General features: G+C 49.4%; 2 long non-coding RNA genes and 1 pseudogene across 2 annotated transcripts in view; 1 reads left to right on the top strand and 2 right to left on the bottom strand.

Moving 5' to 3' along the window:
• LOC125083400 (uncharacterized) overlaps positions 1–25,735 on the bottom strand; it is a 144,252-nt gene that overhangs the window by 29,900 nt on the left and 88,617 nt on the right. The window lies entirely within an intron of this gene.
• LOC125083401 (uncharacterized) lies at positions 1,906–25,686 on the bottom strand. Its single transcript, XR_007122265.1, has 3 exons — positions 25,676–25,686; positions 23,991–23,996; positions 1,906–3,064 (listed from the first exon to the last, which is right to left on the bottom strand). It is a non-coding gene; the product is annotated as an uncharacterized LOC125083401 (long non-coding RNA).
• Positions 5,876–7,299, top strand: LOC125083398 (dnaJ homolog subfamily A member 1-like; annotated as a pseudogene).

Here is a 25,735-nt window from a genome sequence, read left to right as displayed (position 1 = left end):
ACTGAGGAGAAGCCCCCTACTGAGCACGGTTCATGCCCCTCCTCAGACTCACTCCCTTGCTCCTGCCACAGAGGACCCTGGCCCCGTGTGTGCGGACGTCCCAGCACTTAACAACTCGGTAAGGGCTTGGGAATGGGCTTCGAGCGTCTGCACGGCAAAGGCAGGAGTGTGGGGACGCCCCAGCCACGAGGGGTCTCTGACAGTGGACAAGAAGCAAGAGTACCGGCGAGTGAGCCCCCCCCTCGCCCTTCCTCCGATGAACCGTTCTAGAGAACGCCCTTCTGTCCAGGTGCCTTCATAAGCCTTGAACACACTGGCGCCCCGCGGCATCCCTCCATGAAGCTGTACGTAGCATGTTCCCCACTCCCTTCTTTTCCTTGACCTTCACCGGTCGTCCGTCCTTTACACTTCCTGTTCTGTGACTGTCCCTCCCTTCACCTTTGAATATTTCCTGAAAACTTAGACTGGCACGGACCTCGCCCAGATCCGATGAGCCTGTAAGCCCCAAGCAGTACTGAACACACACGCGCAGCTGAGTGTAGGAGAAAGCTGCTGAAAATCAGTAACAAAGGGCAAGTCACCACAGCATCCAAAGGAAAAAAATATAAAGTATCTTCAGAGGAGCTATAATTACTGAGATATCTGATTCCCCAATAGAAATATTAAGAGTCAGAAGACGGTACCATGATATTGCAAGTATTTCCTTTTACATTCTGAAAGAGAATTCTGCGTCTGGGGAGAATGCTCTTCAAGCCTGGGGGTGACATGGAGATGTTTTTAGATAAACATAAGCTAGAGAATTTCTCACCAGAGAAAACTCCCTGAGAGAATGATCAAGGAGTGTGCTACAAGGGGCAGGGGTGTGATAGCACAGACAAGCCTGCAAACGCAGGAAGGAAAACAAAGGAAAAGGTAGAAACTTGGCAAACTCTCAGAGCCTATGACATCCTACAATATTTAAGGCAGGAGCCAGTAAATAGAGTCCAAATGCCCTGAGGTCCCTGAATTATTGGTAAATGGTAAAATACAGCCAGTAAAAGTATATGTGATGGGACATGCACACCTGTTGTATCTCTAAGATAGTGACAGTGAGAAGAGTAAGAGATTATGTGACTAAGTGCATCGAGGCAGGAAATGGAATAAGACTGTGGAACAGTCAACCCTCAAGAGGGTGGGGAAAAGCAGATGTGGGAGTGAGCCCCAGATGGGAAGACACGGATTTAAGTACGGTATCTCAATAATTAAATCCAATGTGAGTGACTTAAATGTTCCAATTAAAGGGTTGAAGGTGAAGAGATGGAGAGAGTTCGTTCTTTCTTTCTTTCTTTCCTTCTTTCTTTCTTGGCAGAGACCATGAGCAGGAGGCGGGGCAGAGGGAGAGGCAGAGAACCCTTGAGCAGGCTCCCCACTGAGCATGGAGCCCCATGTGGGGCTCGATCTCAGGACCCCGAGACCACGACCTGAGCCGAAACCCAGAGCCAGCTGCTCAACTGCCGGAGCCACCTGGTGCCCCTGGAGAGGGCTGTCACGCAGAGACGGGCGGTGAAGCTGTAGTAGCCTCAGACAACGCAGACCACAAGGGCAGACCCGGTTTCTAGAAAAAGGTAAAAGTCAACTCATCAGGAAAGTGGAGCACTTTAATTTTTATGCACAGAAGAACCCTGCCTCGGCACGGATTAAGCAGAAGAAGAGACACAAGAGACCGACAGTCAGAGAGTGTTACGTGCCTCTCAGTTATTGCTAGAACAGACCTGACCAAAGAAATCAGTACGACTCAGCCCGGTTTCAAGAAACAAGCAAAACACCTGATCTGATCTATCGACAGACGAAGAACACGCCTCTTTTCTAGAATACGTGGGACACTGACGCAAGTCCATGGGATGCCGGAGCACGGAGCAGGCCTCGGGGATTCAGGGGAGGTGAAGCGTGGCGGGCACGTGGTCTGATCGCCACTGGGTACATAAAATCCTCGGCCGCTCAGCGGTCTGCGAAGACATCGCGGTTCATGATCATCGTGAACCGAATGATAATAAAAATACGGACAGTTGCGGGATATGGTGAGAGCCATGCTTAGGTGGAAATTTAAAAAACATGAGCGCACGTGCTGCAGAAGATGGACGGCGGCGGGTCAGTGGCCCTGCACACATCCCAGAGCTCCAGAGCTCTAGAGCGACGAGGGGACAAAGTTGGAGCGGGGAAGTAAAAAGGAGAGACCAGAAAAGCAAACCATAGGAGACCACGTTGGACACGAAGGTTCCGGACAGCTGGAAGCTCGTTCTTCAGAAGAACCGATTCTGCAGACACCTAGGAGGTCGCAGGAAGGACAAGGAGGAGACAGGCGTTACAGGGGTCCGGAGCGACGGGGGCTGCGCCGCGACCTGGACACGGTGGCCAGACTGTGAGGTGGTGATCACACCATCAGGTAAATACAATTTGGAGGAATTTAAAAATTTTCATATCTTTATATTTTTGTTATGTATAAAGTGCACCTGGAAACTTAACGGGACCTGACGGCAGATACTGTGAATAAGATACTCTGAACTGTAATATCTTAATAATCTCAACTTTTTTAAATATTATTTTTAAAATTTAATTTTATTTAAAATTTTAAGAGACAAGCAGACAGATTTCCAGAAAACCACCCCACCAAAGTTGACCCCAGAAGAAACAGTAAACACCGGTGATCCTATAAATAGTACAGGAGTCCAAACTATAATTGAAAACTTTCCCATCAAGAAAAGTCAAGGCCCAAATGTGCCAGCCCAGCGAAAGGCCCATGTTAACTCACACAAACTCTTCCAGAGACAGAAAACGGCAAAAAGTTCCCCAACTGGTTTTATGAAGACTCAATGACTTTAATTTCAAAGCCAAAATAAGGACATTATGAGAAAACAAAGGTGCAGACCAATTTCCCCCGTGCAGATCTGTGGACGAATTCCAGCAGCGGCACAGCAAGGGCCTTCTTGTACTGCAGCGTTGCTTGGGAGGGTAGCTCTGGCTGCGCAGTTCACGGAGCTCGTAGAACCCCCGCACCCACACTACTCCAAAGGCACTCCGTTCTTCCCTCACCTGTGAACCGGCAGCGGCACAGCTCTGGACGGCCTGGGAGCCTGCCAGTGCACATCTGCTGGGACCCGCTGCGGATTATCCGGCCCCACATCTCCCCTCATCCCTCCCAGCCTCCCCCGCAGTTGCCTGTATCACACAGACCTGGATGCAGTCCGTGGTCGGACCCCACCTGCACGTTCTGGGGACACCTTGTCACTAAGTTTTATTGTGGATATGGTCTACGCCCTGTCTTTTCCTCCTCTGCAGGGGGGAAGCTGGCACAGGAGGGCAGAGCCAAGAGAGGTTGGGAGGGGGCCGTCCTGAAGGCCGCAGCTTCCTGCCGCTGGGAAGTCCACGTTCTGCTGTAAGACTGTGTCACCGTCTTCCTTTCTGCTCTAGACGTGTCTTCGTTAAAATCATTCCTATTTTTTTTATAGCTCTCATTTTTACCAAGAACAGGTAGCTTTCTATTTAATTTCTATTTATTGAAATTAGTTTTAAAGCTATTGATTTTTACATATTTATTTTATGTACAAAATTGTCTTTTTAATTCAATAGTTTTTTTGTGTTTTTTTTTTTCCAATTTGGCCTGTTGTATTTTCCAAGCCTCCAACCCTATTGCTCACCAATAAAGATAATGTTGATCCTTTTCTTAGAACACTGGTGTGACTTCTTTCCTTTTTATTTTATTACATTAGCTAGACTCCCCAAATAATGTCGTTTAATACTGACGGCAGAGGGCATTGCTGTCATGGTCCACATTTCAGCAGCTTCCTAGTTCACAGTTTCGTCGGCAGATTTCTAATAAATTACCTTCATTATGTTTCAGCAGCTTATTCCTAGTCCCATCTTATTTATGGCTTATGTTACAAATAGCTAGAATTTACTCTGATGTTATTTTTAAATCTGTTGATCTAATTACGCGGTTCTTTAAAGTGTTTATGTAATGAGTTTGTTAAACACGCTGACTCATTCTCACATTCCTGGCATAAGTCCTACTTGGTCAAACAAAACGTGTTTTCTAATATACTGCTGGACGTGATTTGCTAGTATTTTATAGGATTTTGGTTTCTGTAGCTGTACTCACAGATGGAATGGATCCATTGTTTTTCCTCTTCTTTTGTTCTCTCTAAAGTCAGATTGCGGTATTAAATTCATAGTGGGTAAAATATGAAGTAGATGAGAAATTTTCTTCTTTTTCTTATGATCTGCTGTATTTGTCTGCATAACAAGGAAAGGGCAGACGCCTTATGAATTGAGATGTGTCCTGCGGGGGCACTGCTTCTCCATCGGCTGAAGGGGTGTGCTGCCCGGTGCGCCCAGTACCACAGGAGCGTTCTTGCCTGAATAATCAGCTTCTCTGAAGGCGGGGAGATAACCCAGGTGTAGAAATCTTCACACGTAGGGAAAACATAAATTTAAGAAAAGCACTCCAACTCTCCTAAAGAACAGAATGATAGTTCATGCCCAAATTATATTTCTGAATCAATATTATTCCCCATGAAAAATGTATTATTAAATGGCATCATGGAGACAAATAAAAACACACTTTTGGAGCAACGGAAATTGTACTCTAAAAGGGTTCACGCAGCCCATCACAATGGCCAGGGCCACAGTAAAACTATAAAACTAAAATTATATAGCTGAAATGTACAAGAACAGCTCAATTCACCAAGCCCAAGGAAATGGTCATTTGACACAAACAATTACTCATCCCTTTCCTATTTCGCAAGGGCGGGGGAAGATAAAAAAGATTTCCATATGAAAGCTTCAGGGTGTTTCAAAGGAAGCTGCATTCTCTGTATAATCACCATTATTGTCAAGACTGCCAATTTAAAAATGACCTATCTCTGAGGTGACCAGAAGGTATAGCCATTTATGGTGTTTGCAAAGGCTTGCGCTATGAGAAATGATTATTATTCTTGGCTCAGCTATGAAATGGAATTATTCAATAGGTACCATGTGCCAGAAAAACCGTGGGCTTTTTTGAGAAGTCTCTCAAGCTAATGCTAGATAAGAGTTATACAATCTTAGATCAATTATTAAAGGACAGATGATCATGTTAGTAAGCTATCCCAGCTGAGAAAAAATTATATAATTTTATGAATACGTTTCCAAAGGCTCACATAGAATCATATGTTTTGTAGAACATAGGCTGATTCTCAAGGTGAAATGATTAGGACAAGGTCTCATTTATTCTGCAGGTACACAGGAAAGAGCACAAGAGGTTGAGGAAACAGTGCTGAGCGAACAGAAATGGTCTTCGCCCTCCAAACATTGACCGCTTACCGGAAGAAAATAAAAATCAAAACAAATCATCGTGCATGGTAACTAGGTGACAAGATAGTATGTTGATCATCTGGACTGTAAGTAATCAGTCTCCCTCTTTGGCCATATATCAAATCATCCTGTTGTACACTTTAAGTATGCATAATTTTTATGATCAAAATAGAATGAAGTTGGACCCTCCCACCCTATATGAAAAGTAACTCAAGATGGATCATAAACCTAGACGTAAGAGCTGAGACTATCAAAAGAAAAGACCTATAGGAGAAAATCTAAATCTTCTAACCTTGGGTTAGAAAATACTTTCTTATACATAACATCAAAAATGCAAATGACAAAAGAAAAAATACATAAATCAGGTTTTGTGAAAATTTAAAGCTTTTTGTGCTTCAAAGGACACCATCAAGAATGTGACAAGCACAACCCACAGGACAGGAGAATATACTTGCAAATCATGTATCTGATAAGGGACTTGTATCTAGAACTTATGAAGAACTCCTATATCACCATCAAAAGACAACCAGATTGGACTTTCCAGAACGCTCGGTGAGACGCGGAGGAGCGGCGGCTACCCGAGCTGCGCCCAGCAACGCGCTCCTTCCCGCTCCCCCACATCGGCCTCAGCCCTCTCACTGGCTGTAGAAAATGGTGAAAGAAACCACTTACTATGATGTTTTGGGGGTCAAACCCAATGCCACCCAAGAAGAACTGAAAAAGGCCTACAGGAAACTGGCCTTAAAGTACCACCCTGATAAGAATCCAAATGAAGGAGAGAAGTTTAAACAGATTTCTCAAGCTTATGAAGTACTCTCTGTTGCAAAGAAAAGGGAATTATATGACAAAGGAGGTGAACAGGCAATTAAAGAAGGTGGAGCTGGTGGTGGTTTTGGCTCCCCCATGGACATCTTTGATATGTTTTTTGGAGGAGGAGGAAGAATGCAGAGAGGAGAGGTAAAAATGTTGCACATCAGCTCTCAGTAACCTTAGAAGATTTATATAATGGTGCAACAAGAAAACTAGCTCTGCAAAAGAATGTGATTTGTGATAAATGTGAAGGCCGAGGTGGTAAGAAAGGAGCAGTTGAGTGTTGTCCCAATTGCCGAGGTACTGGAATGCAAATAAGAATTCATCAGATAGGACCTGGAATGGTTCAGCAAATTCAGTCTGTGTGCATGGAGTGCCAGGGCCATGGGGAAAGGATCAGTCCTAAAGATAGATGTAAAAGCTGCAATGGAAGGAAGATAGTTCGAGAGAAGAAGATTCTAGAAGTTCATATTGACAAAGGCATGAAAGATGGCCAGAAGATAACATTCCATGGTGAAGGAGACCAAGAACCAGGACTGGAACCAGGAGATAGTATCATTGTTTTAGATCAGAAGGACCATGCTGTGTTTACTCGGCGAGGAGAAGACCTTTTCATGTGTATGGACATACAGCTGGTTGAAGCATTGTGCGGTTTCCAAAAGCCAATATCTACTCTGGACAACCGAACCATTGTCATCACCTCTCATCCAGGTCAAATTGTCAAGCATGGAGATATCAAGTGTGTGCTAAATGAAGGCATGCCAGTTTATCATAGGCCATATGAGAAGGGTTGCCTCATCATCGAATTTAAGGTAAACTTTCCTGAGAATGGCTTTCTGTCTCCTGATAAACTCTCTTTGCTGGAAGTAGAAGAGACTGATGAAATGGACCAGGTAGAACTGGTGGACTTTGATCCAAATCAGGAAAGACGGCGCCATTACAATGGGGAAGCATATGAGGATGATGAACATCATCCCAGGGGTGGTGTTCAGTGTCAGACCTCTTAATGGGGCCAGTGAATAACACTGCTGGCATTTTATGTGCAGTAGTGAATGAGTGAAGGACTATAATCATAGCTCACTACTTGCTATTGTTTTTGTTTTAATATTCAACTATAGTAGTGTTTTAAAAGTTAAATGAAGAATAAACTCAAATATAAAAGCTCTGAAAAAAAAAAAAAAAAGACAACCAGATTGGAAAATGGGCAAAGGATCTGAACAGACATTTCTCCAAAGAAGATGTGCTGATGACCAAGAAGCACATGAGAAGACGCTGCCATCATCTCTCACCAGGGAAAGGCAAGTGAGAACCATAATGGGAAAACCACTGCACAGCCAGACGGCTGGCCATCCTGAAGGAGACGCACAATGACAGCTATCGGCAAGGCTGCGGAGAAGCAGAACTCTCAAACACAGCCGGGGGAGTCGTAAGACAGAGCAGCTACTTTGTTAAACAGTTTAGGTTTTCTCAAAAAAGTCGGACACAGGTTACCATACGACCCTTCCATTCTATTACAATGTGCATGTTTGCAAAGCGTTGAAAACAGGCATCGAATGAGTACATGTACATGCATTTTTATTCCAGAACTATTCACAAAGGCTGAAAGGTAGAAACGGCCCACAGGTCCATCAACGGATGAATGAAGGAAGACACTGTGGTAGATACACACAATGGCCTATTTTTCAGCCGTAAAATGGAATGAAGTCTGATGCGTGCTACAAACATGCTAACTGGATGGGCCTCAGCAGCGGTATGCTGAGCCGAAGAAGCCTGTCGCGGAAGGTCACACAGATGGTACGATTCCGTCTACAGGACGTATTTGAAGAGATATATCCACAAAGACAGGACACAGGTTGTCGGCTGCTGGGAGCTGGGGGAAAGGAGAAGCAGAGGTGCCTGCCCAATGGGCACAGAGTTTCTTTGGGGTGATGAAGATGTTTTGGGACCAGACAGAGGTGGGGACTGCACGAGATGGTGAATGTACTAAATGCCACCAAGAAGCTGCTGTTCATGGGCGCCTCGGTGGCTCAGTTGGTTAGGCAACTGCCTTCGGCTCAGGTCATGATCCCAGAGTCCTGGGATCGAGTCCCGCATCAGGCTTCCTGCTCCACAGGGAGTCTGCTTCTCCTTCTGACCTTCTCCTCTCTCATGCTCTCTCTCACTATCTCTCTGTCAAATAAATAAATAAAATCTTAAAAAAAAAAAAAAAGAAGCTGCTGTTCATGATCAAGTGGTTCATTTAATGTCATGTGAAACTCAGCTCAATAAATTACTTCGAAAAAGCACATAGTCATGTGATGAGCTGCTGTTGCTCCCGTGGTAGGGAGAGCCCTGCCTTTTATATCTGCTGCTTACTTTTCGAAAAGCTCATGTTCGATGAACTGAACACATCCGTGGAAAGGGAATGTCTAAACCCCCTGCACACTGGCCCCAATTAGCGGCCACTGGCTGGGCACCAGGAACACAGAGACAAGAGGAACAGAGCAGCAGACTCGGTCCCCAGGGAACTGGGTCAAAGATCAGTGCTGTCATCTCCCAGCTACGAACCTCTGGGGCAGGTCCCTCAATACGGCCTTCACCCCATGCTCTGTAAACCAGGATCGTCACAACATCCTTGCCCACCTGGCAAGACAGCAGGATGCAAAGAGAAGAATGGTGTAACATCTCCGGTAAACCAGGGAGCATCGTGTGGATGTAAATTTTGTATTCAGTTGAACCACATACAGTGGCCAAGAGTCGGCCATTTTTTACTAACGGCCACCATTTGTGATCCGCGTTTGCTGTCTTTTTAAGTCACTTTCATGGGATTCAAGCTAGTTTTTAGCCTATTATGTAGCCACAACCCCTTGGATTAAAAGGTAAAACATGATACACTTCCTGGTAAATTAGTTCTATAATTCTGCAGGTAGCATCTTTCCTATCCCATTACCGACACCTTAGACAACAGCAGCCTACAGAGGGTAAAAGGTTGAAGAGCGCGTTAGCACAGGGCGGTTAAGAGCACAGATGCTGGAACTCCACTGCCCTGTTTCTAATCCTGGATTTTCTATTATTCCCTGTGTGACCTTGGACAAGGTGCTTAAACTCTCTGGGCCTCAGTTCCCTCATCTGTAAATTAAGATTAATAGTAACACCTACCTCACAGAGTTCCTGTGAAGGGGACATGTGTCAGTGAGTATAGAGCAAATAGAAAAGCAATGGACACCCGCTAGAGTAGATGATCTTTCCATGTTAACGTTACTAACTTTCACATTTTGCCCAAGGTAATTTTGGATTTAATTTCACAAAAAAATACTTCAGAAACATGAGGTGACTTTTAAGTGTTCTGTGGATTTCCATGTGTCTTTAGGTGTATCTAGGTTTATAGGGAATAAAAGGCATTTAATTTTATAGAGGTCCTATTATCATCTCGGCCTGAAACTCTGAAAGAAATAATGCCAGAGCCCCATAAAGTTGGAAGACTGGGAGTCTCTTTCTTTCTCTCGCTTCCTTTTTTTTTTTTTTTAAATATTTATTTATCTTAGAAGGAGAGAGAGAAAGACAGAGAGCGGGGGAGGAGCAGAGGGGGAGGGGGCTGGACATGGGGCTCAACATAGGGCTGTATTTCACAGCCTCTGCCAAAACCAAGAGTGGGTGCTTAACTGCCTGGCCACCCAGGCACCCCTCTGAGCGTTTCTTTCTGTGATTCAGAAGAAAGCCCTGGTATTTTGAGCCTGCCAGCCACAAAATCTAACTTTCTGACCAAAGTTTAATAAGATACAACATAGGAATTCACACGCAGTATTCTTAGAGATAAAAAGAACTATGGAATACAAATTTTGCCAGCAAAGGAAGAATAAGAGAATTTAGAAAATTCTAGCATTTTTCCTAATGTGAAAAGCTTACTTGCATTCTTCACTTGACTCAATGTATGATTTTTTTTTCTATTAAATTGTGAAAAAAGAAGGGATGCCTAAATGGCTCAGTAAGTTAAGCGTCTGCCTTCTGCTCAGGTTCATGATCCCAGGGTCCTGGGATCCTTGCATCTGGCTACTGGCTCAGTGGGGAGCCTGCTTCTTCCTCTGCCTGCTACTCCCCTGCTTGTGCTCTCTCTCTCTGACAAATGAGTAAGTAAAATCTTTTTAAAAGTTGTGGAAAAAAATGGGAATACCTATTGCTAGTGATTGTGCTGTGAAGTGGACATTTTGCATTTCTTAAGTCCTGGACATGTTTTCTGAGGTGTTCTAAGGAACAATTACATCAGAATCACCTGGAATATAAAAAAAAACAGAAAACCACATACCAGATTCCTGGATCCCACAGGTTTTGAAATGTATGTAAATTTAATCTAAGATAACTATGTTATTAAGTAATTTTTTAAAAGAAGCCTGAAAATATGATCCGGAGATAGGACACTACAAGTAACATCTCACAGCTTTTTAAAAAAAATGAAAAAGAATTTCTAGAAATGAAAAACACTTCATTCAAATGAAAACACAGTGGACAAATGATCATCAGATGACACTCAGCTGGAGAGAGAACTAGGAGAGGAGCAGGAAACAGAAATCAGGAAATCATCCAGAATACAATCCAGAAAGATAGAGAAACAGGAGAAACAGAAGGTAGTAAGAGATATGGAAGTGTGTGTAAGGTCTAATATAGGCTTCATTGGAGTTAGAAAAAGAAATAATGAAGGATGAAACATCTTAAATGTTTTTGAGAGGTGGTTGCTGAGAATTTTCCAAAATTGCTAAGACACCAACGCTCAGATTCAGAAAGCTCAATGAACTTCCGGATAAATTTGAAAAAAAAAAAATGTTCCCACACATGTAGATGTATCATAGTGACACCATAGAACTCCAGGAGGAAAAAAGAACACTTTAAAACATCATGAAGAACAGAACAGATCATTTACAAAAGAACAGCCATCTACAAAAGACGGCAGCAACGGGATCCAGAGGGCAGAGGAGAGGAAGGATCTAAGTTGGGCATATTATCAAAAAGGTGTTTAGATATCATTCCATACCTGCCCAATTGGCAAAAAATATAAAGTCCAGTACCACCAAGTGTTAAAGAGAATATGAATCAGTGGTAACTCTTGGTAACTCTGCCCGTGGAGTTGCAAGTTTGCATAACCAGCAAGACAAAGTTTGGTGTCACTGAGTGAGGCTTGCCCCATGTCCCTTCCTGGCTGTTCCCAGGGCAACGTTTGCGAACCTGCTCCAGAAGACATATACAAGAATGTATACAGCAGAAGTGCTGAAAATTGGAAAAAAAGAAAGAAAGAAAGAAAGAACCGAACCCAAACATCCATCAATAATACTATGGACAATAAAACCTGGTGTCATCATACAGTACAATTCTACGAGGGTGAAATGATCCGCTGTTGCATGTGTCAACATGAATGAATCTCAGCAACACGATGGGAGCCCCAGACATCATACAGAACATACACAGTATGACTGCATCGCTCTGCAGTCCAAGAAACAGGCAACAGCTTAGGGAATATAATGCGTTAACTGTCTCTGTGTGTGTGCCGTAAAAGCACAAAAGCGTGGATACACATCGTTCAGATTGCACTTGGTCTCAGCCAAAAGGCGGAGAAGCGATACACCATCATGTTCAGATTAATGTTTACTTTTTAGGAGGAAGAGGAGAGAATCAGGGAGGTATAAGATGAGGGCTCCCACTGTATCTTTTTTTTTTTTTTTAAGATTTTACTTATTTATTTGAGAGAGAGAGAGAGAGAGAGTGAGAGAGCTTGAGCGAGGAGAAGGTCAGCGGGAGAAGCAGACCCCCGTGGATCTGGGTGTCTGATAAGGGACTCGATCCCAGGACTCCAGGATCATGACCCGAGCTGAAGGCAGTTGCTTAACCAACTGAGCCACCCAAGTGCCCAGCTCCCACTGTATCGTATCTATAACATTTTATTTAAAAAAATAAAATCATAAGCAAACATAGAATGTGTTACTATGTGTTAAATATGGGGGACAGGCTTATAAGATTTTGGTATTATTATTTATATTTATATCTGTGATTATCTTCATATTTGAAGTATTCTTTAATGTTAGAAAGAAAGTAGACTAGTACACATAATATATAAAGAACACACAAAAATATTAATTATAAATTAATCACCAAAAAAAAATGTAAAATATTTGAACAGATACTTCACTAAAGAAGATAAATGAATGGCAAATAAGTAGAAGAAATCCTCCACATCAGCAGATGTTAAGAAAATGAAAAGTAAAAATACAGCGAGATGCCACAGCACACCCACCAGCAGGGCGGATGACATGTAGAAGACCACGTCAAATACAGTCACGGATGGGGCGACAGGACGCTTCCTGCCTTGCTGCTGCAAATGTACAATGATACCATCTTTTTGGATGTCGCTTTGGCAGTTTCTTACCAATTAGGCAGATGACCTACACACACAGACATCGAGTAACACCCCCCCATTCCGTTCTGAAGCGTCTCACAGGACAAAAGAGCCATCGGCCCATAGAAAGACAAATGCTGATGACCACAGCAGCTTTACTGGAAAGAGCTAGAAAGTGGAAGCAGCCCAAACATCCATGAACAGCTAAGGGGACAAATGCGGATATACCCATAGAACAGAACGGCGTTTGGCAACAGGAAACCATGCATTATGGACCATAACAAAAACCGTCTTCGGAACAATTACACTGAGGGAAGGGGCCACTCGAGAAAGTGTATGTGCTGTAGGTATGACCCACCTACCCTAGGAAACGTAAGCTCATGCGGAGAAACAGAAAGCAGCTCTCTCTTGGGGATTGCCAGGGATGGGGGTGGGGTGGGGGGTAGAGGAGACGAGGGGAGAGGAGGGAGGGACTCGCAGCGGGCAGGAGGAAGCTTCCAGGGTGACTCATCCATCCCCGATCTGGATGGCGGTGACGGATTTACGAGTGTGTGCCGAGCCAAACCCATCAGACTGCACCCTTCCAAAATGGGCACCTTGTGTGTCAACTACTTCAATGAAGCTGCTTAAAGGATAAATAAGGCAAGTGGAAAGGAGTCGGTGACCAGCAGGGCAGACAAAGCCACAAGCCACAAACGTGCAGAAAATCCTGCCCAAGTGTCCCACAAGACGGGAAGTTTGGGAACTGGCTGCCCAGGGGCGCTGGTCACCTGTCACCACGTCCCCACTCCCCGGACAGATGCAGACCCTCCCCACCCCACCCACCATTGTGGCTGTGCTCCCACTTCCCCAGACTGCTCGAACAAGCAGGGTGGTCAGGCTTGTCCCTGCTGGGGCGCTCATGTCTGGTGGGGAAGACGGGGGAGGCTTCCCACCCGGGAGCACGCACACCGGCATCCGTGCTACGGCTCCGCACAGCGCGGCCCCGAGACGGACTGCTTCTTGTTCGCTCTCCCTCGCGTGAACAGACACAGGTTCCCTAGAGTTTAAGAAGACCTTCCAGTGTGGAAGAGAGTGTCCAAGGACAGAGAGTGCTGGGGACGGGGGAGGAAGGGTGCGGTGGCCAGACAGCAGGTCCACTGCAGGGAGCAAGTCCCCAGGGAAGGGGCTTCTTTATTGTCCACAGAGCCGCACCGTGGACAGACAGGTGACCTGGGCATCAATAAGGGCAGCCATGGGTCCCCAGAGGCACACTGACCTGTATGCCTGCAGCTCAGACCCTGGGTGACACCCAGCGGGGACCCACGCGGGCCGGTGCGACGCTGCTGGTCCCACGGAGGGGATGCCCACTGGCCGTGCCCCAGATGCGGTAGCAGGGCGCTCTGCTCCAGAAAGGCACAGCTCCCCGAGCTCCTGTGTCCCAGCACCTGCCCGGAGGCAGGAGCCTCGAGGTCTAGCCCAGAGCCCCTGCCAGCGTGCTGTGCGGTCTTCTTCCACAGAAGGACACTTGGGGGCAGTCATTGGACGTCGCACACGCTCTCCTCCGGGGGCTCCCTCTCGCTGCGAGGATGGAACCCATCCTGGGGGCTTCAGGACACTCTGTCGCCACGGAGCCTCCTCTGTACAAGAGACCGCACCGAGGATCGCACATGGCCCTGTGGCCGGCCAGGCTGCGGTCACTCGCAGCCCATCCCTGCGCACGATTCAGAAGCCACGTCTGTCCCCAGCGCTCGGTCCATGGCAGGAAAGGACAGGGCCAGAGAGGCACCGCTGTAGGGAGAGCTGGAGAAGCACGCACACGGCAGTACTGTGAGGGCCTTAGGACCAAAAGGCTAACAAGGAAACAAATTTTGGACAAAATGGCACAAAATCCTCCAGGCGGCCGGGGGGGGGGTTAATAAACAGGCGAAAGTGCGAAGGAGGCCGAGTGACGGGAGACGGGGCGGGACAGTGGCCCACGGCAGGACGTCAGAATGGACTCGCAGATGGGTGCTGGTAGCAGCCCGTCCCGTGAGGCCTCGGGGACTCCCAGCAGAGGGGACCGCACGGGGCAGGGGGCCCAGGGCGTGGCTGCGGACAAGACCCCGTGTCCGCTCCTTCCCGCTCGAGGCTGCCCTTCGTGCCGGCCTGGCAGCTGCCCCGGGGGTCATCGGTCACGAGGGGACGCAACCCCACACGACTCCGGCCACACCCCTCCAGGCGGCAGAGCCAGCTGAGTGATAGGGACACAGCCCGACCGAAGCTGGACAGGGGTTCCTTGAGAGAACGTTGTCAGATCCATGCGCAAACGAGAGCCCCGAGGGAAAGAAGGTGTGTGTCTGTGTCCCCAGGGCATACACCTACGCGCAGGGCAGCGGACACACATCTGCAGTCTCCAGAGCGTGGCTGAAGCTGTCTTTCCTGGAGGGTCGCAGCCGGCTGGGTGACTCCTTTAGGGAAGCAGCGGGTGCCCTCGGGAGTGCGCGTGAGGCTGCTCTCCCGGGTCCCTGCAGGGGGAGGCTGACCGCGGAGCCAGCGAGCCAGTGCGCTCAGGGACGCCGCAGGAGCCCGGGCGGCGCCAGAGCCAGAGCAGCTCCCCACTTCCCTGGCCGTGTCTGCCTGCAGGTGCCTCACTCTCCTGCTCAGGCCTCCCCACAGGCCTCTGGTTCCCCCACTTCTCCACACTAACCCTGCAGGGACACGGAGAGCTGCAGGACTGGCACCCTGCAGGCCCAGACGGAAGGGTCCTTCCCGGCACAGAGCGGTCCTGTGCCTGTCCCCGTGGGGCGGTCGTTGCTGACACACACACTCACACGGACACTCACACCGTTGTACACATATGTGTACCTGCACACACACGCTCCCAGGTTCGTGCTCACGTGCTCACACACACGCACACCTCACACGTGTGCTCACACACACGCTCCCAAGTTGCACACTCACACACTTACATGCACCCACATATATTCACACCTACACACACACTGACACACTCCGGGCCCTAGGGAGACCACCCCAGCTGCACACCACCCCCTGCCACAAAGCTGGCCGCCTGAGGGGGGCACGTACCGGTGACCCCGAGGCCCGCACCTCGGACTCCTGTTTTCAGGTACTGGGCTGGCCCAGTGGCAGGTGGAGGGCAGGCAAGGGAGGCCATCGCCTCAGGAACAAAATGTAACAGCAAAACCACAGTCATCAGACAAATAATGTTAAATAATGTTAACAAAATATTAACAAACAAATAATGTTAATAGTGCAACACTGAAAAAACGGAAACGAACGCAGAACAGCGCACGGTCACTCCAGACTGCCGCAGCGCCGTGCTGAGTGGCCCCAGAGCCGGGACCAAAAGCAGCGGCCAGTAAAGCGCGTCCTCCGCGCCCCACGGGCCGGGCTGAGCAGGGAGAGCACTGGGGAAACCGCACCCCCAAGGGACAGGACACAGCATGTGGAGGCGTCCAAAGGGGTGACTGTGGTACCCGACGGGGGCCCCCGGAGAGGCCAGGGCACCCCAGGGTCAGGGCTGGAATTGGGGTCGGTTGACACTGTTTTACCAAAGTCCGTTCTCGACTGGGCTGGTTGCCCTCCCGCGCTCCGGTGAGGGCGGCAGAGACGCTGACAGTGTCCCCACACGACCTCACAAGTTTTCTTCAAGCCTCAGACAGCTTCCAGACTTAAAAGTTAAAAACATAAATAAATTAGCTGACCTGTCAGAGAGAGAGAGAGAGAGAGCACCAGCCTCCCTCTTGCCTGAGCCTGCGCTCAGTAGGGGCCATTTCTGGCCACGGAACCGGCCGCAGGTGAGATGAGGGTGGAGGTTAGGGGTCTGGCCCGTGAGGCTGGTGGGGGCACCTGTGGGGGTCGGCTCGGAGCAGAGGGAGGCCCAGGGGCCAGGGGCGGTCAGAGACACCTGAGGGCCCGTCTGGAGCCAGAGGCTGGCGGCGGTCAGCGATGGCCCGGGACGCCCCAGCCGCAGGGGTGGGGTCAGAGAGCTTGGTCGGGACGAGGACGTGTGATGAGGGCCACCGGCACCGGCTCAGTCCACACGATGGGCTGCGGGACACAGGACACGGGATGCATTTGCCAATGTGGGCTGGTTTCCTGGTGGAACAGGAGACTGGAGGAGATGCTCTCTTGCTCTGCCCACCAGCCTGCGGGGACAGTTTTTGGTCAGAAAGAGGAAGCGTTTGACTCTGAGTGACTGCGTATTCATAGACGCACACACCTGGCCGGCCTGGGGTTGAGGGGTCTGGGCAAGTGATCGTGCTGGGACCCGCCAGCGCTTGCTCCATGCCCCCCTGCCCGCTGCGCTGGTGGGAACTTAGCACGAGGCTCCTTGTGGCTGAGGTGGGAGGTTCAGGGACCCGGATACTCCCGGGGGGACCCCTGCCTCCGTCACTGCCAACAAAGGAGTGACTGGCGGTCGGCAGGCAGGACCCCATGAGCTGCCCACGGCGCGTTCCGGGGCTCTCTGGTCCTGAGGACAAACCCACGGCCGAGAAACGACCCGCACACTGTGACGTGGGGCAGGAAGCCGGGGTGTACCTCTCCCGCTCAGAAGACGTGGGCTGTGTGGCCCAGGGCAGCTGGAGCCTTCCAAGGGCCCTGCAGCGCGGGAGCAGGGGGGCAGCTGCCACTGGGCCGGCCCGAGTCCGCGGAAACGGGTGTTAGAGGCACCGTATCATCCATCAGGTGGGAGACCCGGGGCCCCAGGTCCGTACCCACCTCGGACAGTCAGGTCGTGGCAGGGTGGTGTGTGGCGAGGATAGCCTCACCCAGGGCCCAGTGGACGTGTGTTCATGCTGGTGTGAACACACGTGGGTGTGTATACGCTAGTGTGCGACGGTGTGAGCGTGTGTGATGTCTGTGAGCACGGGAACGCATGTGAGGGGGTGTGTGTGTGTGTTGTGTGTGAGTTGCCCTCCTGCCTCCCTGCTCCCTTCCCTCACCTCCTGCCTCCCCCCCTCACCCCTTCTCCTGATCTCCTCTCCCCAACACAGCTCTGCACAAGTCACCTGAATGCACTTGTGAGCAAACCCATGAGGGGAGCGACGGTGCCAGCTGCTGTCCCACCTGCCGTCCCCTCTAGTCCTTGTAACACCCCCACGGCGCTGGTGTCCCTTCCCTTACTCTGTGGACGAAAACAAACAAACAGCAGCAGCTTGGGGCCGAGTATTAGACTCTCCCCTGACCACGATGTCCTTGCCCCTGCCAGCACAGAGCCCTGGGGTGACTCTCAGGGCCGTGCTCCTGAGAAAACTCTCTCTGGCCTTTCCAGGGGAAAGGAACATGTGGCACAGGGCATCGGCCACATGGGCCAGGGGGCCCGTGTCACGCAGGAGAGCAGTCTGTGGGGCTGGGGCCTCAGTCTCAGGGGTGTCCAAGGGCCTGTGGGATCGGGATTTCCCCAGCCTGCCCCGAGGACACTCCCGCCACTCCGTCTTCTGTGTGGGGCACCTGGGCTTCCCCGTTTGCTTTCCTGGGCGAACAGCTTCCTCGCTGGTTCGTGACCTCTCTGCTCCCCATGAGCTGCCCGGACAGGCCCAGCCAGGACTCCGGGTGCCACCTCCGGCAACACCCACTGTCATGGGACGAACACCGTCGTTCCAGTTCCCATCGCAGACCCGTGGTCCCTGCCGGGTCGGGATCCAGCCCACCCACCCGAGTGACAGCCGGGGCGGGGGGGGTCAGTGCACAGGCAGAAGCAGGTGCGTGGAGACAGCAAAGAAGAGTGACGAGCCACTGCCCATGCAGTGCGCCCCCAAGCGCAGCCCCGTCCGCAAGCACATTTACGGCGGGTCTCTGACCTCCGGGCAGACGGAGTCCTGAAGGGAATCGCAAACAGATTTTAAACGTTAGGAGGCTGCAGATAGCCCCCGCCACTCAGCACAGTGGCTTGGAACATCCTAGAAATACACGCTCCATATGTGTTTCTCTTTTTAATGAAAATCGCCCACATAACCTGGTTGGAAACGTCTCCGCCCCAGGGGAATCTTTCCCTCTGCTACCTGTAAGTACTCCGTGCAGTCACAAAGCGGAGGCGACCTTCAGTGTGAGAGGAGTGTGGGGCCCACCGGGCACGAGGACAGCCCGAGTCAGGAGGAGGGAGTGTCTGAGTGTCTGTTCCGCCGCACCCAGATGCCGCCTCAAAGGGCAATATTATAAAAGGCCTCACTCACCCCCGCATGAGCAACAAACCTGGAGTCTCAGTGAGCTGCTGCGCGTCGCCGGGCGGGAGCGTGGAAGGTCGCCTGTCTGTGGGGGCTCCTTGGGACGGGCCCTGTCCCGCACCCGACACCTTGGTCCTCACCGCCACTGTCAGCCCTCCAGAGGCCCATCACCGCCCCCACCCCACGCGAGGGTTTGTGCCCAGCGCCAGCCACAGGCGCATCCCGTGCGCCGCCCGCCCGGACACGGCGCTCACTGTCCCCGCACCCCGCGGACCGGAGGGAGGCTTCGGAAGAAACAAACCGAGTCGGTTTCCTTCGTTTCCAAGTCCAAGTGGAACGGCTCCCGGGAAGGAAATGCCACACCGGTCTTCATTTCTTTTTCTCCCACCAGACTTCAATTTCAGTTTCGAGTCTCTTTAAAAACTTGCCCCAAATCCCTTGTGCTGTACCAGCGATTGTTAACTGACCGAGCGGAGCACGTCGTCCTGCCGCCAGAGAGCACCAGCAGCTCGTCACAAACCAGACGCTCGGACTCAGCCCAAGCGCGTCCCTCTGCCCGGCGGGCTGTTAGGAGACGGGGTGGCGGCGGGTTTCTGGCAGTGCCCGGGGTCCGCCCCGCGGCACAAGTCCGCCTGCCTTCTGTTCCCGCTTCGGGAGGAAGCAAGTGCATGTGTTGCCCTGCTGGCATTTCCAGAGTCGCTGTGCCGGAGTCTCTCCACGCCACCTCTAACCGCCAGCCCCTCTTCCCCTCTCACCCTTTCCAGCAGGGGGGGCACCTGGCGTGACAAACTGGCCCCAGGACCATGCAAGTCTGTGTCGGTGCCGTGACACCTCATCCTGGCTACAGCCATACCTCTCCGAGCCACGGGCTCCCGTCTCTACACTGAAGCAGTGATAACCCGCCGGTTCCTGAACGCCAAGGGCATTCCTCACCCGCCTGGGACACACTGGCTGTGCACAATTTTGCAGAGAAACGAACTCCAGGGGAAGCCACGGAGGCCAGGGAGGGAGTGGGTCAGGAGGGGACTCGCGGTCCGGTGCTAGGAAGGAACTTTGCACAGGTGCAGTAGACCCACGGCCAAATGGATTTTCACAAGATGTGATGGGTTACCTCTCCCAGGGGGTATTAAGATCGAGTCCTGATGGGCACCTGCTGGGGGATTTGTAGGGAGACCCCCTAGAACAGGCAAAGGGTTAGCCCGAATGACCTTCTTAGAATGGTACCCAAGGCATCACAATGCCCTCGCCCCGAGATGCCCTCTCTCCTGTCCTTTTGGGGTGAGTGTTTTAAAGGTAGGTGATGGTGCACAACTCTGTGACTATATTAAAAACCACCGACTCATACACGTCCGAAGGGTAAATTTGGTGGTACGTTAATCATAGCTCAAGAAAACTCTTAAATGTTTTTAAAAAGTCAAAGGGAATATTTATTTTGAGGGAGATGAAGTTTTGAAGATAGTGTTTGTGGTCTTAGATTTTGTTTTACAATGATAATAAGGGGTGACAAAGATTTCTCTCTTTACTGATGACTTTATCTCACACTATATTTGAAAAATGTTCAAAAGGGGTTCTTTTTATAAATTATTACTTTGAAATACTTGAGGCATACAGAAAATGACAGAAAATAACAAAAAACCCAGGATCACCTTCCTAACCTTGTAGGATCCCAATATTTTATCATATCACAGGTGGGTCTTTTATTATATAAGAAATAAAATGTTACGTCATAGTTAAATCCCCTGAATGCCAGCTCCCCAGTCACATCACTGCTACTCTTTCCCCCAGAGTAACTGCTGTCCTAACTGTGGAGCTTATAAGTCCCACACATATTTTTATGTTTGTCCTCTTTATTGTGTATCCACGAACAATGTACAGCATGTTCTGGCTTTATAAAATTATTTATAAATGTTATCATGTTGTAAATAGCCTACTGTAAATCATTTGCTTTAGTCAACATTATTATGTGTTTGAGATTTATCGATGTTAATTCATTCATTTTACTAAATAGAAAAGCACACAATCTACATTATATGGTTTTTACCAAAGTTTATTGATCCATTCCTCTGGGTATGTACATTAAAACCACTGACGTGTTTACTATCAGGAGTCGCACTGCCACCCATGACTCCTTGGGCATCTATATGAGCTTCTCTGAGGAGTCACCAGCAGCAGAACTGCCAGACCATAAGGGATGCATATCTTCTAGATGCCACCATGCTGCCTTTCACCAAAGTCAGCTCCTTGTACTCCTGCCATCAAAGTCAGAGTTCCCAGCCCCCACATCCACCTTCCAAGAGTCCTGCCGACTGTTACTCTGCCGATCTGCTTGCTGCTATGACTTTTAGCTTCTGATTACTAGTGAGACTGTGCATATTTTCATGTTTGTTGGTCTTCAAGGATATGTCACATGTGGGTTGCCTGTCTGTATCTTTTGTCCATTATTCCATTATTCCATTGATTGTTTGCTTAGTCTCAGAAACTGAAAGACTTCTTTATATATACTGCATACTGATCCTTGTCTGCTGTATATTTGCAAACAGACAATCTCCTAGACTGCAAATTGGTGTTCACTCCTCCACACTGTCTTCTACATTAAAGTAGAAGGGATTGAGGTTCTGTTTTATGGTTTTGCCTTTTGTCTTTTGAGAAATCCATGACAATTTTAAGATCATAAATATCTCCTGTGTATACCATCAAAAATTTGTTGTAACTTCGCTTTTCACCTTTAGGTCTTTAATCAACCTGGAGTTATGTCTGACTGTGGTGTGAGATGGAGATTTAATTTTCTGTCTTCTGACACTTGTGCCCGCTGCATTGATTGAATCTTTATCATGTTGCTGATCTACACAGCCACCTCCCTCATATCTAAATCCCACTCAGAAGCAGGGCTCTGCTTCCAAGCTCCCTCTGTTTCCTCTGATCTATTTGTTTATTATTATAGCCTTATAAAAAAGCAAATTCTCCCACCTTTATTAATTTTGCTCATTTTATGCTACTTCTTCTTCCAGGTGAGTTTTTGATCAGCTTGTTAAATTTCTCCAAAATATTTGTTGGACATCAATAAGTCTTTGGTTAGGGGCACCTGGGTGGCTTAGTGGGTTAAGCTTCTGCCTTCGGCTCAGGTCATGATCTCAGGTTCTGGGATCGAGCCCCGCATCGGGCTCTTTGCTCAGCGGGGAGTCTGCTTCCCCCTTTCTCTCTGCCTGCTTCTCTGCCTACTTGTGAGCTCTGTCAAATAAATAAATAAAATCTTTAAAAAAAATTCTTGGGTTAATTTGGGAAAATGGACATCTTTGTGCTGTTGAGTTTTCCCATCCATTGAGATCTTACATTAGTCTATTTCTTTTACGTACTTCAGTGACACCTTGAAGTGTCCTCCATAAAGACCTTTAACAACTTTTGTTAGATTTCTGCATAGTTACTACATATTTTGGGGGCTGCTATAAATGGCCTATTTCTTAAATTGCATTGTAGGTTGTCTGTTGTTGTGAATGAAACATTGATTTTACACACCCATCCTGTGTCCAGAAAAACAGCTAAACGCTCTCCCTGATTTTTAAATTTTTTATCTGTAGATTCCCTTGGATTTTTCTATGCACACCGTCTTCTCATCTCTAGGAAATTTCGGCCTTTCTTGACTCATGGGAATGCTGGCATTTGTCATTTTCCACCAATATCTTATGATAATAAGTAGCTCAAGTAAAACATTGGATAAAGAGTGACGACCGGCATTCTCAGCTTGCCTCAGACTTCAAACACACTCATGCTGAGGTTTCCCCAGTGGAACCTGTTTGCTGTACGTATTTTGTAGTGGTTGTTTTGTCTATGAAGTTAAGAGATTTCTTTCGATTCCCAATTTCCTATGATTGTGTGCTGTGAATGTATGTAGAATTTTAAACTGTTACTGTGGTGAATTATGCAAATAGTTTTTCAGATGTAATCCTACATTCCTTAAAAAGGCCAGATTCGTCAGGATCAATTTGTTCTTACATATCGCTGAACTCCATCGGGTGATCTCCATCAGGAGTTTCATGCCCGCATCTATGAGGACAACGGGTCTCCTTCCCATGTTGTCCTTGTCTGCTTTGGTAGAAATAAATAAACTCGCCCAGAACATGTCAGAGATCAGCGCCTCCTATTCTCTGGAACATTCTGTGCAACACTGGGATACCTGCTCCTTGACCGTTGGGCAGAATCCTCCTATCAAGCCGCCTGGTCCTGGCATCTTGGGCAGAGTACGAGGTGCAGTAGACTTCCAAACCACTGGCCACATTTCTTGATGGTTAAAGGTCTACTCACATTCTCTTTGCTTTTGAATTTTGCTGAATTGCACTTTCAGGGATAATTTTCCTCTCTGGTGTTTGTTTCGTCTTGTTTGTCTTTCCTAGTGTGCTCTTATTTTCATCTCTATCTGTAATGACCCGCCTTCTTTCATTCCTAGTGTTGCAGATTTATGTCTTCTGGCTGTTTTTCTTCTCCCTCTGTGGGGGGACATGACCACTGCCCACTTGCAGCAGGTGGGCTGGGCTCCTGCCTCGACAGGCCCTGGGACTGGCTCAGGCTCAGGGCCTATGAGCAGAAATGATGCTCTTCACATCCCGGCCAAGCCCAGACAGGCATGCGAGCTCCCCGCACACTCTGGGCTCCCCCAAAGAAAACCTTGGAGGAGTTGGATCCGTAGCCTGCACCACAGCATGGCTATGTGGGGCCGAACTCCCGTGGCTGGACTTGGAAGTGACCGGAGATGGCCCTTTGTTGGGTTAAGCCACTGAGATTCGCGGTTGTTTATTATCGGCTCAAGCCTCGATGGTCCTGACAAATACTCAAAGATTTATACCCAATGAGATTCACAGGAGCATTACTGATAGTAGTATAATTTTAACAACAGCATTAAATGTCAGAAAACGGGAGCTGGACAAATAAATTACAGCTAAGGGTATAATCCCGGAATAAATACTTTACAACAAATACAACTTATATGTTGAAGATCTCTAGAAGCAAAGCGAGAGTTCTCACGATAAAATATTGAGGGAGAAAGGCAGAATAACAAAGAATTCACACAGTATAATCACATTTTTATTTAAAACTGTTACTATTAACTCAGAGGGAAAAATAAAGTGCCGGTCCCTACAGCGTTCGCCGTGGTCGCAGCCGGGAAAGACAGAATTAAGGAACCACAGATGGCCATCGGGGAGTTTGTAAGACAGCACTGAAGACCAGCGGGACGATGTTATTTCAGAGACACGGCAAAGGTAAGTGAGGGCTGTCGTCCGAGGCCACAAGAGCAGCGAGCGGAGTGAGTCACGGCGGTTCAAGCAGAGGGTTCCGTCGAGCAAGCTTACCCAGTACTTGCAACATCATTTTACGGGGCCCAATGCCAAGTCATGCCTTATCCCTGATTTTCGCAGACCGTCACCGGAATCTCAGGCCCCATGCTGGTTGGTCATGGTCAGGGCGAGAAAGAGGGGCCAGGGGCCTCTTCACGCCCGCAGGTCTGAACCGTCCTTCCAGCTGCCGCACCGGAAGTCAGGTCGCGGCGTAGGAACTGGGCGTGCGGTGAACCAGCACGGACGGCCTGGACTGGTTTGTCAGCCCCAGAGGTTTGAAAACCATCTCACACTTGGGCTGTCCAGGAACACGATGGGCTTAAGAAGGCGCTGGCTTGCAGAAACAGCGGAACGCGCTGAAATCGGCGGGGCCACTGCAGGGCGGGCGAGGCGGCGACGGGCAGGAGCCCTGTGTTTCCAGAAACGGCCATCGGGCCCATCAGAGAACGCTCGAGTGTCTCAACAATGAGTTTGGAGTTTCAACGGTCCCAACTGTTTCCCTTGCTGGGGATGTCCCTTGGGCTACGGATGTCCCTCGCATCTTTGTGGGTTTTCCCAGAGGTGACACAGAGGAAGTGCATTTCTTAGCACAGCTGGAGCTGGAATGACTCCTAGAGAGATGCTGATCATTGCTTCCTGGAGCCCATGGCTGCTGCTGTGTGACGCCCCCGGGCCCTGAGTGACACTGACGGCACCCGGGTCACTGCTCTTCTCTTCCCTCGCAGGACTGACAGCGGATACACTCACTGTCGGCGCAGAGCGACTTCGATCACTCTTGACATGATAGTAACAGTGCTCCACGTGTGTCTGACAGAGGCGTGAGCACAAGGAATTAACAAATATCAGGAGCCAAATTGGGTGGGATTGTTAGTAGGCTCAGGGGGGAGCGAATTAACAATTTGGAGTATCTGCCATGAGTTATTCATTGCGTCAATTTTTATTTAATGCTTACTATGTCCCAGGCATTGCTCTGGCTCCTGGGGACAAGTAAGAGTCCTACAGCCATAAAGTTGTCTGCCGTTGAGCAGAACATACAGATGTTCATGGACAGACGAGCGTGAAGAGAGTGGGAGAAAGGAGGGGCCGGTCAGAGATGCAATCCGGAGCCTCCAGGACGAGCGAGAGCGACAGACACTCAGGGAGTCCGTCTCAGGCTGTGGCCTGGAGCAGAGTCTATTTCTGGCTTCCAGGAGAGGCTGGTGGGTTGTGAACAGGTTCCTGGAAAAGGGGGGTAAGCACTGAACTGTCCCCGGGATGGGGAACCTTCCAGAGCCTTACAACAGAATCTCAGATTTCCTGAACCGTGGAGGGTCTTGCGGAAGCCTGGATCAGCCGGGCTCAACCTGGCGTTTGTCAGATAATTCTTCCAAGAGCAAGTTAGAGGCTGGTCCCATCAAGTGTGTCCACCAGGTCCTTCGGGACAGAGTCGTATGTGCGAAAGAGTCCTCGGGAGTCACGCCCGTGAGATGAAGGGGAGAGGGAGATGGGGCGGGGGGAGCCCCAGGCTGCAGGGGTGTCTGGGGAAGGCCCCCTCACCAGCCCGGCAGGAAGCACCCCACAAAGACAGACGCAGAGAGCTGCGCATGTTGGGCACAAAGGCCAGACCCCACGGCCCCGTCGTCTCCTGCCGTTGCTTCAGGGCCGAGGAGAACACGGCCTCAGCCTGAACGCTGCAGCTCGAGGTTGTGCGCTGACTGCACTCCTCGTCCTCCCTGAAGGGACAGCCACGCCACAACCCCTCCGTGGCTGCACACAGGGCC

Source organism: Lutra lutra, chromosome 13, assembly GCF_902655055.1.
Source record: "Lutra lutra chromosome 13, mLutLut1.2, whole genome shotgun sequence".
NCBI classification, from domain to species: Eukaryota; Metazoa; Chordata; class Mammalia; order Carnivora; family Mustelidae; genus Lutra; species Lutra lutra.
This window is presented reverse-complemented; position numbering and strand designations above follow the sequence as displayed.